The sequence below is a fragment of the Mus musculus genome, chromosome 7 (genome assembly GCF_000001635.26).
Source record: "Mus musculus strain C57BL/6J chromosome 7, GRCm38.p6 C57BL/6J".
NCBI lineage: Eukaryota > Metazoa > Chordata > Mammalia > Rodentia > Muridae > Mus > Mus musculus.
In genome coordinates, this window is record NC_000073.6 from 38612723 (window position 1) to 38627723 (window position 15001).

At 41.8% G+C, this 15001-nt stretch overlaps 1 non-coding gene across 1 annotated transcript; it reads left to right on the forward strand.

Moving 5' to 3' along the window:
* The first annotated feature begins 532 nt into the window (after nt 1–532).
* Nucleotides 533–639, forward strand: LOC115486857. Its single transcript, XR_003947204.1, has one exon. It is a non-coding gene; the product is annotated as a U6 spliceosomal RNA (small nuclear RNA).
* Nucleotides 640–15001: the final 14362 nt, after the last annotated feature.

Genomic DNA, 15001 nt, shown 5'->3' on the forward strand with positions numbered 1-15001 from the left:
GGTCAGGTCCTGACTCTAGTAGAAGTCTTTGACTCAAGGGTCAGGATCCTGAGGGAGATTCTCCAGTTTCAGGGCAGATCAAGGTGGCATCTCTCCAGATATGCAAAGCAGAGCATATCTTGGTCTCTGCTTATATACTGTCCAGTGGGTGTCATGGGATTCTAGGAATGTGTCTTGTTACCTTGAGTGAGTGATGAAACTGGGTACTGGTTAATAGTTTCAGCCATAGTTGTGTGCAATGGGAGTCCTTGACTAAACTGTTTTCAAATGTCTAAAAGGCATTTATTTTACAGTGCTCACTACAGGTGGCATTGATGGTCCCAGCTCTTCTAAATTTATTTTTTTTTCACTCTAAAGACAAAGTCTCCTTGTGTCACCCCCAAACCTGCTATGTAGTCAAGGCTGAGCTTGAAAGTGTAATATTCCGTGCTCGCTTCGGCCGCACATATACTAAAACTGGAAAGACACAGAGAAGATTAGCATGACCTCTGGGCAAGTATGACACGCAAATTCGTGAAGCGTGTAATATTCCGTGCTCTCTTCAGCTGCACATATACTAAAACTGGAACGATAAAGAGAAGATTAGCATGGCCTCTGTGCTAGGATGACATGCAAATTCGTGAAGCGTTCCATATTTTTAGACAAGAGGGGGACTTCATACTCATCAAAGGTAAAATCTTCCAAGAGGAACTCTCAATTCTGAATATCTATGCTCCAAATCCAAGGGCAGCCACATTCATTAAAGAAACTTTAGTAAAGCTCAAAGCACACATTGCCCATCACACAAAAATAGTGGGAGACTTCAACACGCCACTTTCACCAATGGACAGATCATGGAAACAGAAACTAAACAGGGACACAGTGAAAGTAACAGAAGTTAGGAAACAAATGGATCTAACAGATATCTACAGAACATTTTATCCTAAAACAAAAGGATATACCTTCTTCACAGCACCTCATGGTACCTTCTCCAAAATTGACCACATAATTGGTCACAAAACAAGCCTCAACATATAGAAAATTATTGAAAATGTCCCATGCATCCTATCAGATCTCCATGGACTAAGGCTGATCTTCAACAACAAAATAAATAATAGAAAGCCAACATTCACGTGGAAACTGAACAACACTCTTCTCAATGATACTTTGGTCAAGGAAGGAATAAAGAAAGAAATTAAGTACTTTTGGGAGTTTAATGAAAATGAAGCCACAATATACCCAAGCTTATGGGACTCAATGAAAGCATTTCTAAGAGGAAAACTCATAGCTCTGAGTGCCTCCAAAAAGAAATTATTGGACCCTTTTAAAATATCTAGCTTAGCTTTGGGTATCAGTCAGTGTTCTCTGTGATTCTCAGATGGGTTCTTTAGAGCAATAGTGACACCACAGTTGCCTGTTTGCTAAAATCTTTGCTTTTTAACAAGGATACAGGCTCACTTTGTCATTCCCAAAAATCAGTGTATGAAGAAAGACACCTATTAGAATTTTTGTGATTCTTGTGTATGAGAGCAAAGTACTGGGAACAATATTTGACAGAGATAGACTGAGCAAATGAAGTATGGACTGATTTATTTGATAAATTAATCGTGAGGGTTATAGTGTGCACACCTATAATCTAGGACTCATGAGGCTTGTACAGGATGACAATTTGAGGCCCTCTTAGCATCCACATCAAGACCCTGTCTGAAAAGGCAGACAAATGAAAGATTTCAAATTTTTGATTCCTAGGCATCTCTTAGGAGAGTTACCTAGCATAAGAGTCCCCAGAATCTACATATTTTTAAAATTTATTTTATGTCCTTTGGTGTTTTGCCTGCATGTATATATTTAAAAGGAGTCAGACTCTCTGGAGCTGGGGTTACACAAGTGTGAACTGCCATGTGAGTTCTGGGAAATAGAACCTGGGTCCTGTGGGAAAGTAACCAGCATTCTTAAACTCCAAGTCTTTCCAGCCTCAGAAATGGTTTTCTTTGAGTGTGTGTCTGTGTGTGTATGTGTGTTTGAGCGCACATGTGTGTGTCACGTATCCATAGAGGTCAAAAGAGAACTCAGTTGGATCTGAAGTTACAGGTGGTTTGGTACCACCCAGTGTAGGGGCTGGCACCTTTGGAAAAACAAGTTCACTTGGCACTTGAACCATCTCCTCAGCCCCCAGGACCTCTATTTTTTACTCACTTAATTTTTCATTTATTTATTTATTTATATATTTTGCATCTTGGTCTCAGGCCCCCTTTCTCCCCTCCTCCCAGCCCCACCCTCACAAATCCCTCCCACCATTATAACCTCCTCTTTTCCTCAGATAAGGCAAAGCCTCCCTGGGATATCAGCCTGCTCTGGAACATCAGGTCCAAGCAGTGCTAAGTAGATCCTCCTCATCGAGGTCTGGTCAGGCAGTCTAGCTAGAGGGAAGGGATGCAATGGTAGGCAACAGAGTCAGAGACAGCCCTGTTCCAATTGTTAGGGAACCCACATGAAGTCCAAGCTCACATTTGCTACAAATGTGTAGGGGAGGGGCTAGGTCCAGCCTGTATATACTCTTTGGTTGATGGTTCAGTCTCTGTTAGTCCTGATGGATCCAGGTTGGTGTTCTTGTGGTATACTTGACATCTCCAGCTTGCTTTGTCCTACCCCTGACTTCCACAAGACTCCTTGAACTCTGCCTGATGTTTGGCTGTGGTCTCTACATCTGTTTCTGTCAACTGCTGAATGAAGCCTCTCAGGAGACAGTTATGCCAGGTGTCTGTGTGCAAGTACGGCAAAGTAACAGATAACTTGGATTAGTTTATTGCTCCTCTAGTTATTATGTGAGTCTGTAGACTTGTGTGTATCACAGCACATGTGTGAAGGTCTAAGGACAGCTGAGGCAGTCGATTCTCTCTCTTCAGTATGTATGCCCTTGAACCTGAGCTTTTGTCATTAGGCCTGCCAGGAAGCACATTTGCCCACTGCTTTAGTTAGGGTTTCTGTACTGTGATGAAGCACCACGACAAAAGCAACCTGGGGAGAAAAGTATCCCTCTCACATATCCTGAGTCACAGTCCTTTGAGGGAAGCCAAGGCAGGGACTCAAACTGGAAAAGAATCTGGAGGTAGTAGTGGATACAGAGCCCATTGCTTTTTTCATCCTCTTTTCTTTTTAAAGTTTTAGTTATATATTTTATATGTGTGAGTGTTCTTCCTTAATGCACATGAGAAGAAGGAATCATGTCCCATTACAGATAGTTATGAGCCACTATATGGTTACTGGGATCTGAACCTAGGACCTGTGGAAGTCCTCTTAACCATGGAGCCACGTCACCAGCCAAGCTCAGCCTGTTTGATTATAGACCCTAGGTACATCAGCTCAGGAGTGGCACCACCTACAATGGGCTGGGCCACCACATCAATCACTAATTAATAAATACATTGCAAGTTTGCCTTCAGCCCAATCTCATTCAGGCATTCTCTCAGTTGAGATTCCCTGATCTCAGAAGACTTTCAGCTTGTCCCAAGTTGACACAAATGTAGCCAGAAAGCTCACTGAAACATCTTGCCAGCCCCTTAGTTTATTTCTTGCTCCTGTGACTCAATGTCTGGCAGAAAAAAATGGAGCAAAGGTTTATTTTGACTCATGTTCAGAGATCTGCAGTGTATCATAGCACAGCAGGCATGGTGGAGCTGCTCACTCGATGGCAGTGTTGTATGTGAGAGTGACTGCTCATGTCATGACTGACCAGGCAAAACAGAATGGCTGTAATCACATCTGGAACCTTAAAAGCCACTCCTAATTATCCACTTTTATCAGGACAGCCGTTCTTTATAAAGTTTCCGCAAGCCTTCCTAAATAGCACCACTAACTAGGGAACAAGTGTACTATACACGCTCCTCTAGGGAACATTGTAGATTCAAACCATGTGTTCCCGTAGTGAATGAGATCCATTCATGTAATGTCTCCTGGTGATGGTGGGAGTAACTTTCTGTATCACTATTCCTTCATTTTTGCATAAGGAAAACATTTACTGGATTCCTTGTCACTGCTATACATATACATATACATATACATATACATATACATATACATATACATATACACATATACATACACTCACATACACACACATATATGTGTGTGTTTGAAATTCTCTCCAAGCATGCAATAACAACGAGAATGCATTGTTAATCAGCAGAATTATAATCTGCTACATTTCATTACTTTATCATTTCATCTTTTCTATGAAGTATGTATACACACATGCATACATGTGCCTCAGGCTGCCCAGTGACAGGCAACAGATCCTCACCAGCATGCCCCATTCTGCATTCTGTTTCTTTTAAATGGTGGTATGTATGTGAGAGAAATGTATGTGAGAGAGACAGGCATTTTTGTGCTTTCACTCAAGAAAGCCTTGTGTGTAACAGCTTGAGAATAACAACAGGTGAGTATTGCTTATCCAAAATAGTTTGGACCAGAAGTGTTGCATACTTTGGCATTTCCTATACTTTGAGGATACTTAGGAATGAATTTGATGATAGGATAATCTTAATCTGAAAACTTAAATCTGGAAATTGATCTGAAATATAAAGGTTTTGCAAGATATTTTAGGGTCTGGGCTACTTTGTATGTTGGACTGGGTATTCTGTGCTTGCTCCATAGGTTGGCTTGGAGACAGCACTGCTTGACAGAAGATACCCTGCTTTCCTAATGCCCGCAAAAGTACAAGGCCCAACAGTGTGAACTTCCTGGACCTGCTTTACACTTGATGCAATCCTGGCCTTAGTAGAGAGGCCTGGCAAGTGGAGCTGGAGGTCTTGGATAGAGGAGAACATGGACACTGTGGTGCCAGCATTCCTCAGGTTGGTTGGTAATTTATAGTGTTTGTGTGTATGCATATGTATGTTCACCATGCCGTGTATGTCGAGGTCAGAAGACAACTTACAGTAGTTACATAGTTACTTCCATTATGTGAGCTTAGAACACTGAACTCATGTTGTCAGACTTGAGAGCAAGCTCCTTTACTCACTGATCCATTTTGATGGCCACATTCTTCCACTTAATAGTGTCTCCTGAAGGCACAAGAGAATCAAAAGACTAACACTGGACCTTACTTATCTATATATATTTTGTTATGCCACACAATGCTGAGGTTAGAACCCAGATTTACTATTTGCTAGGCAACAGCTCTACTACTGAGCTCTCCCAAAGTTAAATGTTGGGCATTTCTGCTGGGCAAACCCTTTGCCATATTGAATAAATAAACACATAGGCAATAGAAATTTCACGTCTGATCAAATTCATCCTCCTACTCAGGAGGTGGCACTGTACTATAATATTTTGAGTATCAGTAGAAGCTATGACACATGTCACGTGTAGCCCAGCACCAGTTTTTTTAAGTTCAATTCCCTAGTCTTTCAACCTGTGAAAGTCACTATTGAAGGATATTTTGACTCCATGTTGTATACAGTAGAGCTTCAATACATTCTCTTTTCAAGGACAGGGTCTCACTCTAGGTCTGACTGTCCTGAAAGTCATGTAGATCAGACTTCTCTTATATTCAAAGAGATCCTCGTGCCTTCTCTTAAGTGATGTGATTAAAGGCGTGAACCACTATACCAGGTTGTCAGTAGGTTCTTTAAGTTAGCAGAACTGTCTTGCTGTGAGCTGACCCCCTTGAGTAAAGCTTGGTTGTGTGTGTGTGTGTGTGTGTGTGTGTGTGTGTGTGTGTGTGTGTGTGTGTGTGTATGTATGTGTAGGGGGTCACACGAATTTGAGCCTGTTTGGATTGGGAGGGATTCTAGACCCTCGAGGGGTTTCCAAGGCTCTCTCTGTAGGCTGCATGGGCACTCACTCAGTTCACACTTGTACTCCTCTTTCTGAGAAATCCAGTCTCAGAGAAGTAGCTGCTAGCTTAGGTCCCAGATTTCCCTGTGCAGCTTCCATGCTGGTTTATAACGCTGGGAAGTGAGAGAGAAGTGAAGTCAAAACGTAGAGTTTGGCTGTGTTGATGGTGTCCTAGCCCTGGTCGGAAGGAAGAGACTAGGCTTCCATTCAAGCCACCATGGACATGGGGCTACTTAAGTCTTGTTCTTTGAAGAAAAGTGCCCCCTCCCCCAGCATAGCTGCTTACAACAGTTTATTAAAAGGCATGTAACTTCTGAGAGGTGGAAATACTTTTAGCTTGTCCTGCCTCATTTGTCCTTTAGTGTGCAGCATGCAGCTCAAAATTTAAAAACAGTATAGAGGAATATATGCAAAAGAAATGTAGAAGGAAAATATGCAGAAGCAAGAAACTGCAGGTGAGAACAGGAGAGAACAGACCCATCAGACACAGGAAACTGCATGTGAGGCCAGGAGGGGACAGAGCTGTGGATGTCCCAGACACCTGAACTGGAAGAAAGAGCCATCAGATACTATGACAAATACATAAAGTAGGTTAGAGGAAAAGATGGATTGAATAAATGAACAACTGATACAGAAAAATGCTAAAGACTGCTCATTGTTCATGATGGTGGCTGAGTGTGTAAAGTTAACACAGTAATAAATAGCAAGCATAAATCTACCTCAAGATCACAGACACACTACTGCTTACACCTGCTAGGCAAGTGTTCTGCAACCGAGATCAATCTGTACCGAGGTTTCTCTGTAGCCCTGGTTGTCCTGGGACTTACTTTGTAGACCAGACTGGACTCAAACTCAGAAATCTGCCTATCAAGTGCTGGGATTCAAGGCCTGTGCCACCATGCCCGGCTCGTACCTTCCTTTTTTATGTGTGTGTGTTTTATTTTGAGCCCAGGGCCCCTTGCTGAGGCTAGCTTTGAAGCTGTGTTCTCCCTGGCTTAGCTTCTGTAGTAGGACAACAGGTTTGCACCATGAGGCCTAGCAACAATTCTGCATGCTCTGAGATCTCTCCCTGGAGATCTTGGACATGGAAGTGGTCAGCTTGGAAAAATACCAGCACTCAATACTGCAGGAGTCTTCTGCAGTTTGGTGTCCACTAGATGTCAGTGAGCTTCAGGAATGAAATAGAGCTAGGTCTTCCAGAGTCAGGGAGTGTTTTCCCTCTTTGCCTGGTAAAAATCGGGTTTCCTCAGGATGTCTGAGGATCCCAGCTAGTCTTTGTTAGTAGGAACCCAGAGCAGTCAGGATCAGTTATTTCTCTGTAAACAATGAAGCTGGAATGGGATTTACCACCTCAACAGAGCCAGGTAGCTTCAAGGAGACAGAAGTTAAGAGAAGAGAGAAAGGAGGAGAAGAAGCATGGTTGCAGATGATACTCATGAACTGGTGGCTGCTCAAGGGGGTAGAAAGGCAAGAGATTACCCCTCCTAGAGGACAGGATGGCAGGTATATTTCCAACAGGGGGCTGCTCCTATGAATGTAATGGAATTGGCTTGTCACTCTGTCTTTGTCTTGTTTATTTATTTTTTTTCCATTTTTTATTAGGTATTTAGCGCATTTACATTTCCAATTCTATACCAAAAGTTCCCCATACCCACCCACCCCCACTCCCCTACCCACCCACTCCCCCTTTTTGGCCCTGGCGTTCCCCTTTACTGGGGCATATAAAGTTTGCGTGTCCAATGGGCCTCTCTTTCCAGTGATGGCCAACTAGGCCATCTCTTGATACATATGCAGCTAAAGTCAAGAGCTCCGGGGTACTGGTTAGTTCATAATGTTGTTCCACCTATAGGGTTGCAGATCCCTTTACCTCCTTGGGTACTTTCTCTAGCTCCTCCATTGGGAGCCCTGTGATCCATCCATTAGCTGACTGTGAGCATCCACTTCTGTGTTTGCTAGGCCCTGGTATAGTCTCACAAGAAACAGTTACATCTGGGTCCTTTCGATAAAATCTTGCTAGTGTATGCAATGGTGTCAGCGTTTGGATGCTGATTATGGGGAGGATCCCTGGATATGGCAGTCTCTACATGGTCCATCCTTTAATCTCAGCTCCAAACTTTGTCTCTGTAACTCCTTCCATGGGTGTTTTGTTCCCACTTCTAAGGAGGGGCATAGTGTCCACACTTCAGTCTTCATTTTTCTTGAGTTTCATATGTTTAGGAAATTGTATCTTATATCTTGGGTATCCTAGGTTTTGGGCTAATATCCACTTATCAGTGAGTACATATTGTGTGAGTTCCTTTGTGAATGTGTTACCTCACTCAGGATGATGCCCTCCAGGTCCATCCATTTGCCTAGGAATTTCATGAATTCATTTTTTTAATAGCTGAGTAGTACTCCATTGTGTAGATGTACCACATTTTCTGTATCCATTTCTCTGTTGAGGGGCATCTGGGTTCTTTCCAGCTTCTGGCTATTATAAATAAGGCTGCTATGAACATAGTGGAGCATGTGTCCTTCTTACCAGTTGGGGCATCTTCTGGATATATGCCCAGGAGAGGTATTGCGGGATCCTCCGGTAGTACTATGTCCAGTTTTCTGAGGAACCGCCAGAATGATTTCCAGAGTGGTTGTACAAGCCTGCAATCCCACCAACAATGGAGGAGTGTTCCTCTTTCTCCACATCCTCTCCAGCATCTGCTGTCACCTGAATTTTTGATCTTAGGCATTCTGAATGGTGTGAGGTGGAATCTCAGTGTTTTTTTGATTTGCATTTCCCTGATGATTAAGGATGTTGAACATTTTTTCAGGTGCTTCTCTGCCATTCGGTATTCCTCAGTTGAGAATTCTTTGTTCACTTCTGAGCCCCATTTTTTAATGGGGTTATTTGATTTTCTGAAGTACACCTTCTTGAGTTCTTTATATATGTTGGATATTATTCCCCTATCTGATTTAGGATAGGTAAAGATACTTTCCCAATCTGTTGGTGGTTTGTGTCTTATTGACGGTGTCTTTTGCCTTGCAGAAGCTTTGGAGTTTCATGAGGTCCCATTTGTCAATTCTCGATCTTACAGCACAAGCCATTGCTGTTCTGTTCAGGAATTTTTCCCCTGTGCCCATATCTTCAAGGCTTTTCCCCACTTTCTCCTGTATAAGTTTCAGTGTCTCTGGTTTTATGTGAAGTTCTTTGATCCACTTAGATTTGACCTTAGTACAAGGAGATAAGTATGGATTGATTCGCATTCTTCTACATGATAACAACCAGTTGTGCCAGCACCAATTGTTGAAAATGCTGTTTTTCTTCCACTGGATGGTTTTTGCTCCCTTATCGAAGATCAAGTGACCATAGGTGTGTGAGTTCATTTCTGGGTCTTCAATTCTATTCCATTGGTCTACTTGTCTGTCAGTATACCAGTACCATGCAGGTTTTATCACAATTGCTCTGTAGTAAAGCTTTAGGTCAGGCATGGTGATTCCACCAGTGGTTCTTTTATCCTTGAGAAGAGTTTTTGCTATCCTAGGTTTTTTGTTATTCCAGATGAATTTGAAGATTGCTCCTTCTAATTCGTTGAAGAATTGAGTTGGAATTCTGATTGGGATTGCATTGAATCTGTAGATTGCTTTTGGCAAGATAGCCATTTTTACAATGTTGATCCTGCCAATCCATGAGCATGGGAGATCTTTCCATCTTCTGAGAGCTTTAATTTCTTTCTTCAGGGACTTGAAGTTTTTATCATACAGATCTTTCACTTCCTTAGTTAGAGTCACACCGAGATATTTTATATTATTTGTGACTATTGAGAAGGGTGTTGTTTCCCTAATTTCTTTCTCAGCCTGTTTATTCTTTGTGTAGAGAAAGGCCATTGACTTGTTTGAGTTAATTTTATATCCAGCTACTTCACCGAAGCTGTTTATCAGGTTTAGGAGTTCTCTGGTGGAATTTTTAGGGTCACTTATATATACTATCATATCATCTGCAAAAAGTGATATTTTGACTTCCTCTTTTCCAATTTGTATCCCCTTGATCTCCTTTTGTTGTCGAATTGCTCTGTCTAATACTTCAAGTACTATGTTGAAAAGGTAGGGAGAAAGTGGGCAGCCTTGTCTAGTCCCTGATTTTAGTGGGATTGCTTCCAGCTTCTCTCCATTTACTTTGATGTTGGCTACTGGTTTGCTGTAGATTGCTTTTATCGTGTTTAGGTATGGGCCTTGAATTCCTGATCTTTCCAAGACTTTTATCATGAATGGGTGTTGGATCTTGTCAAATGCTTTTTCTGCATCTAACGAGATGATCATGTGGTTTTTGTCTTTGAGTTTGTTTATATAGTGGATTACATTGATGGATTTTCGTATATTAAACCATCCCTGCATCCCTGGATTAAAACCTACTTGGTCTGATGGATGATTGCTTTAATGTGTTCTTGGATTCGGTTAGCGAGAATTCTATTGAGGATTTTTGCGTCGATATTCATAAGAGAAATTGGTCTGAAGTTCTCTATCTTTGTTGGATCTTTCTGTGGTTTAGGTATCAGAGTAGTAGTGGCTTCATAAAATTAGTTGGGTAGAGTACCTTCTACTTCTATTTTGTGAAAAAGTTTGTGCAGAACTGGAATTAGATCTTCTTTGAAGGTCTGATAGAACTCTGCACTAAACCCATCTGGTACTGGGCCTTTTTTGGCTGGGAGACTATTAATAACTGCTTCTATTTCTTTAGGTGATATGGGACTGTTTAGATGGTCAACTTGATCCTGATTCAACTTTGGTACCTGGTATCTGTCCAGAAATTTGTCCGTTTCGTCCAGGATTTCCAGTTTTGTTGAGTATAGCCTTTTGTAGAAGGATCTGATGGTGTTTTAGATTTCTTCAGGATCTGTTGTTATGTCTCCCTTTTCATTTCTGATTTTGTTCATCAGGATTTTGTCCCTGTGCCCTCTAGTAAGTCTAGCTAAGGGTTTATCTATCTTGTTGATTTTCTCAAAGAACCAACTCCTCGTTTGGTTAATTCATTGAATAGTTCTTCTTGTTTCCACTTGGTTGATTTCACCCCTGAGTTTGATTATTTCCTGCCGTCTACTCCTCTTGGGTGAATTTGCTTCCTTTTTTTCTAGAGCTTTTAGATGTGTTGTCAAGCTGCTAGTATGTGCTCTCTCCCGTTTCTTCTTGGAGGCACTCAGAGCTATGAGTTTCCCTCTTAGAAATGCTTTCATTGTGTCCCAAAGGTTTGGGTACAATGTGGCTTCATTTTCATTAAACTCTAAAAAGTCTTTAATTTCTTTCTTTATTCCTTCCTTGACCAAGGTATCATTGAGAAGAGTGTTGTTCAGTTTCCACGTGAATGTTGGCTTTCCATTATTTATGTTGTTATTGAAGATCAGCCTTAGTGCATGGTGATCTGATAGGATACATGGGATAATTTCAATATTTTTGTATGTATTGAGGCCTGTTTTGTGACCAAATATATGGTCAATTTTGGAGAAGGTCCTGTGAGGTGCTGAGAAGAAGGTATATCCTTTTGTTTTAGGATAAAATGTTCTGTAGATATCTGTCAGGTCCATTTGTTTCATAACTTCTTTTAGTTTCACTGTGTCCCTGTTTAGTTTCTGTTTCCACGATCTGTCCATTGATGAAAGTGGTTTGTTGAAGTCTCCCACTATTATTGTGTGATGGGCAATGCGTGCTTTGAGCTTTACTAAAGTTTCTTTAATGAATGTGGCTGCCCTTGCATTTGGAACGTAGATGTTCCGAATTGAGAGTTCCTCTTGGAGGATTTTACCTTTGATGAGTATGAAGTGTCCCTCCTTGTCTTTTTTGATAACTTTGGGTTGGAAGTCGATTTTATCTGATATTAGAATGTCTACTCCAGCTTGTTTCTTCAGACCATTTCATTGGAAAATTGTTTTCCAGCCTTTCACTCTGAGGTAGTGTCTGTCTTTTTCCCTGAAATGGGTTTCCTGTAAGCAGCAGAATGTTGGGTCCTGTTTGTGTAGCCAGTCTGTTAGTCTATGTCTTTTTATTGGGGAATTGAGTCCATTGATATTAAGAGATATTAAGGAAAAGTAATTGTTTCTTCCTTTTATTTTGTTTTTAGAGTTGGCATTCTGTTCTTGTGGCTGTCTTCTTTTTGTTTTGTTGAGGGATTACTTTCTTGCTTGTTCTAGGGCGTGATTTCAGTCCTTGTATTGCTTCTTTTCTGTTATTATCCTTTGAAGGGCTGGATTCGTGGAAAGATAATGTGTTAATTTGGTTTTGTCATGGAATACTTTGGTTTCTCCGTCTATGGTAATTGAGAGTTTGGCCGGATATAGTAGCCTGGGCTGGCATTTGTGTTCTCTTAGTGTCTGTATAACATCTGTCCAGGCTCTTCTGGCTTTCATAGTCTCTGGTGAAAAGTCTGGTGTAATTTTGATAGGCCTTCCTTTATATGTTACTTGACCTTTCTCCCTTACTTCTTTTAATATTCTATCTTTATTTAGTGCATTTGTTGTTCTGATTATTATGTGTCGGGAGGAATTTCTTTTCTGGTCCTGTCTATTTGGACTTCTGTAGGCTTCTTGTATGATCATGGGCATCACTTTCTTTATGTTTGGGAAATTTTCTTCTATTATTTTGTTGAAGATATTAGCTGGCCCTTTAAGTTGAAAATCTTCATTCTCATCAACTCCTGTTATCCGTAGGTTTGGTCTTCTCATTGATCTGGATTTCCTGGATGTTTTGAGTTAGGATCCTTTTGCATTTTGTATTTTCTTTGACTGTTGTGTCGATGTTCTCTATGGAATCTTCTGCACCTGAGATTCTCTCTTCCCTTTCTTGTATTCTGTTGCTGATGCTTGCATCTATGGTTCCAGATCTCTTTCCTAGGGTTTCTATCTCCAGCGTTGCCTCATTCTGGGTTTTCTTTATTGTGTCTACTTCCCTTTTTAGTTCTAGTATGGTTTTGTTCATTTCCATCACCTGTTTGGATGTGTTTTCCTGTTTTTCTTTAAGGACTTCTACCTGTTTGGTTGTGTTTTCCTGCTTTTCTTTAAGGGCCTGTAACTCTTTAGCAGTGCTCTCCTGTAATTCTTTAAGTGACTTATGAAAGTCCTTCTTGATGTCCTCTATCATCATCATGAGAAATGTTTTTAAATCTGGGTCTAGATATTCGGTTGTGTTGGGGTCCCCAGGACTAGGTGGGGTGGGAGTGCTGCGTTCTGATGATGGTGAGTGGTCTTGATTTGTGCTAGTAGGATTCTTTCGTTTGCCTTTCGCCATCTGGTAATCTCTGAAGCTAGCTGTTATAGTTGTCTCTGGTAAGAGCTTGTTCTTCAGGTGACTCTGTTAGCCTCTATAAGCAGACCTGGGAGGCTAGCTCTCTCCTTAGTTTCAGGGGGCAGAGTATTCTCTGCAGGCAAGCTCTCTTCTTGCAGGGAAGGTACCCAGATATCTGGTCTTCGAACCTGCCTCGTGGCAAAAGTTGTGTTCCACTCACTAGAGGTCTTAGGATCCCGTGGGGAATCCTGTGTGGGCCCTTGCGTGTGTCGGGCGACTCCGCTGGCATGGTACCCCGGTGCTCGAGTGGGGCAGAAGAGCTTATTTTTTTATTTTTAAAGGGAACCCTCCCCCCTTTTCTATAATAGAATTTTCTGCCCATTGACTTTGCAAATTGGTCGACAACTAGACTAACTCCATATGTTGCTCCCACTTCTTCCCTCTTAACTGTAGATGAGTTAGCATCCCCTCTGACTAGGTCAGTACATGGGGGCTTGACTTAGCTCAGCTGGATCTAACTAGGGACAAGTTGTTTATTTCCTTTCATTTTGGCAATGGTGCCAGTGGACTGGACTCTGCCCACCACGGGTGTCCTTAAAGGGCTGCAGGAAGGCAGTGGGGGGGGGACACAGTGTGGGGAGCTCATCCCTGCTTACCACCTCCATGAAATGGCCTCTTTCACTTGCCAGACTGAGGCAGGCATGCTGAGTTCTGTCTGCTCTTAGCTGAGTTCTCTGTTCCAAGCACTGTACTTTTCAGAGTTTTTCCCTCCCTTCCCTGGAAATGCACACACTCTCTTCTGGAGTCACAAAGGGATATGATTTATAAAATAGCAGAGTGTCGCAGGGGGAGGGGATGCCTTACGAGGCCCATGCAGAGGCATCCTCTCTGAGGTATCAGCCGTAGGACAGGTCTATTATGAAGTAAAGTTTATTTGGGATATTGTAGGGGGCTCTGGGTAAGGGAATAGAGGCAGATGTGCCATGTGACACAGATTCACCTAGTATTGCTAAGGCAAACTCACATGTTGTTTTGTTGACCTATGGGAGACATGTGATGTTCAGACAGAGCGTAACTGAACTCAAAGGACAGTGATGGATGCTTGCATAGCTAGCTTTGCAATGCCTTGTCTCAAGTCTTCGTCTTCACTGATCTTCTCTTCATTGAGAGAAGTATGGAAGAGAAATTCTCCTGGTGTCCAGGCTGGTCCTGGCCTCTTCTGCTTACTCATGTCACCTCAGTGGAGGCTGTTTCTGCTGCATCATGGCACCACTGCTGATTTGTTTTTTGTTATCCTGACACTGCTGAACTGGACTCTCAGTTTCCTGACAAAGAGAGATTGGAATCACCCCAAAGAACTACTGCTTTTTAATTTTTTTAAATGGTTTTTCGAGACAGGATTTCTTTGTGTAGCCTGGCTGTCCTGGAATGCAGTTTGTAGACCAGGTTCAGAAATCCACCTGCCTCTTCCTCCTGAGTGCTGGGATTAAAGGCTGGCGCCACCATGCCCGGTTATGTATGTATGTGTTTAAATAATTTATATATATATTTAATAATTTATACATATATATATTTGGAAGAACTACTAACATTTGCACATCCCTCATCCTATATACCATCTTTTCTCCCCTACATTTGCAAGGTGGGTTAACAGGGGATTTGACACATTTGAGAACTCGTATTAAAAGTATGTTTTAAAAAAAAGAAAGTCAAAATATGTTTTTAAAAAATTGAAGTCAAAGACAGAGAGCAAAGAGGGAGTGGAGAGAGGAGAGGAAGAGAGAAAGAGAGAGAGAGAGAGAGAGAGAGAGAGAGAGAGAGAGAGAGAGAGAGAGAGAGAGAGAGAGAGGGAGACTATGAAGAGGTGCTGGTGAGGCAGGAATGAAGTCTTCTCTTCTTTAAGCTCCTTGGGGCAATGGTTTTATCTTTGAGGAACCTA